The sequence below is a fragment of the Urocitellus parryii genome, chromosome 15 (genome assembly GCF_045843805.1).
Source record: "Urocitellus parryii isolate mUroPar1 chromosome 15, mUroPar1.hap1, whole genome shotgun sequence".
NCBI classification, from domain to species: Eukaryota; Metazoa; Chordata; class Mammalia; order Rodentia; family Sciuridae; genus Urocitellus; species Urocitellus parryii.
The window spans coordinates 8,816,615-8,819,166 of NC_135545.1; the positions used below are offsets into that span (position 1 = coordinate 8,816,615).

The 2,552-nt window shown below is 36.1% G+C and overlaps 1 non-coding gene across 1 annotated transcript; it reads right to left on the reverse strand.

Moving 5' to 3' along the window:
* Window positions 1-298: 298 nt before the first annotated feature.
* On the reverse strand, window positions 299-424 carry LOC113177971 (small nucleolar RNA SNORA51). The gene has a single exon (XR_003300162.1). It is a non-coding gene; the product is annotated as a small nucleolar RNA SNORA51 (small nucleolar RNA).
* Window positions 425-2,552: the final 2,128 nt, after the last annotated feature.

Sequence of the window (2,552 nt, forward strand, 5' to 3'; positions counted from 1 at the left end):
CTTTAGGTGGACAAAATGTTCTTATCTAGGTTTCCTATTGCTTCTAAATACTGAAGCTGTAATGTTCTGTTGGCATCAAGTTTTGAATAAAGCTCATTAGAGATTATTCATCATTATTTATGTTTACTATTCTGGTGTTAACATATTTCATAATTTTAATATTGTAATCTGAAGGACTGTGGTTGTGTTATAATTAGGTGTGCAAAGTGTCAAAACACTTGTTAATTATTGCACTTAAACCAAATTAGTAGTTTATGTATTTATTTTTTTGTTCTTTCTTTCATTTTTTTATCCAACTCCATATTTCCCCATTCACAATGCATACCAGGCACTGGGCTGAGGTATACATGGGGTAGACTTACTCTGCCTCCTCTTGCTATACAGTCAGTGTAAGAACACAGCCTGTGGTAAGCATCAGGGGACCCAAGTTAATAATTTAATAGAATTTATTACATCATATTTTTTTTCTGTTGATCCAGAAAACCAACATAATAGGGCTATTTTGTTCCAGGCACTGTCTTGTAAATTAAAAGTGGTCAACATTAGTAATAAGCCAAATGGCTGTAAAATAAGTAAATTGTTGTGTTGGTTTTGAAGTGTTCACCAAAGCCCATGTATTAAGAGTTTGCTTCCTAGCCTTTGGGATTATGGGTATTTGTGGAGCATTTAGGTGATGGAGCCTAATGGAAAGAGGTTAAATCTCCTGGGACAAAGTTTTGAAGGTGATATGGAGACCTTTCCATTTGTTCTCTCTTTGCTTCCTGGTCACCATGATGTGCCTCTGAGTCAAAATAAACCTTTCTCTTTTAATTTGTTCACCTCAGGATTTTTGTCACAGACAGGCAAAGCTGACTAACATATATAATTGCTTTAATCTTAAAATCAGATACCTTACCACTAAGTGGGTGATTTTCATAGCTGCACTTCTCCTAGGTAGTCCATGAGGGTGATGTGTCCTGAGGAGGTAAAGGTTCCACAGATAATGAAAATAGATCACTAGAATACCCTTGGATCAGGCCAGTCAATATTTAATACAGCTTTCCAGGACATAATGATTTTTATAATGCATTATCTAATTATAATTGATTCCATCAACTTAAAATTAATCTCAGCCTCCTATGTATATTTTATTTTATTTTATTTTTTAGAGAGAGAATTATTTAATATTTATTTCTTAGTTTTCGGCGGACATAACATCTTTGTTTGTATGTGGTGCTGAGGATTGAACCCGGGCTGCATGCATGCTAGGCGAGCGCGCTACCGCTTGAGCCACATCCCCAGCCCCTATGTATATTTTAGATGAAGCAAAGTGCACAGATCTTACCTGGGAATAGAGAGGCATGGTTTTATTGCTTTTTATCCTTTTCTTTCTTGTTAAAAAAATCTAACCCATATACTCATTCTTAATTCAGTGCTGTTGTAGCATTCTGAAGTAGTAAAACATGGTGATAAGTTTAGTCTCTAGTAATAAAGGCCTTGTTTTGAAAATTTATTAATTTATTTTGTGGTGCTGGTGATGGAACCCAGGACCTCACATGTGGTAGGCAAGTGCCCTACCACTGAGCTACACCCTGGCCCAGAAACTAGGTTTTCTAAAGGAATTATGATGTTGGGGCCATGTAGATTATCACTCTTTTCTAAGCAAATAATATCTCAAGATATAATCATACACGAACATGGAAAAAATGATACCACATGTTATTGTAAAGGTTTCTCTGATAAATTATAAATTCAGATCGCCAGTTTAGCAAAAATAATCACATTGTAATTTTTAACTATCATTGTTACGATTACTTCTCCTGATTCTGTAGGTCAGATGCCAAATGCCATGTGTAAACGGAGTGGACTAAAAGTCTCATGTGGTTGCCCTTTGGAAGAATCATCCTAAAAAAAGCAGATGTAAAGGCTGTTTTCTTGGAATTATGCAGCAAAATGAGTAGCAGCTGCACTAATTAATCTGACAAAAAACTTTTGGTTAATTTTCAATGGCTTTCTTTGTTAAGCAATCGTCTTTTTATTTTTTTAGGCTTTTCACAGGGCTATATTCCAAAGTCATGCTTCTAATGCCCACTTCCTCCAGCCACACCTCTCCTGCCTTCATTTATCCTGCAATTAATCCCTTCCAATGATTAATTCACCAATTGGGTAAAAGCTTGCTTAACACAACGATTTCATCTCTGAACCTTCTTGTATTGTTTCACACATAAGCTTTTGGGGGACACATCACATCCAAACCATACTGTTTTCCCCATATATTGTCCTAGGTGACACCACAATCTGGAAACATATCCCTTCAAAACAAAAGTGTTTTCTGTCATGATGATGAGCTCTTGTGTGTGGTGTGATTTTTTTCCTGATGAATCCCCTGTTGAAGGTGGTGGAAGATGCTGGGATATCAGATATTGTCATCAAGATGAAAGAATCATTGATTTTCCCTATTTGTTTTGCAGTGAACTGGGTGAGATTGAGAAATAGATATTGTGAATGATGGTCAACTGTTTGCTATTATTATGCCCTTTTGGCCTCATACAGAGAATTTCTGGTGGTGATCT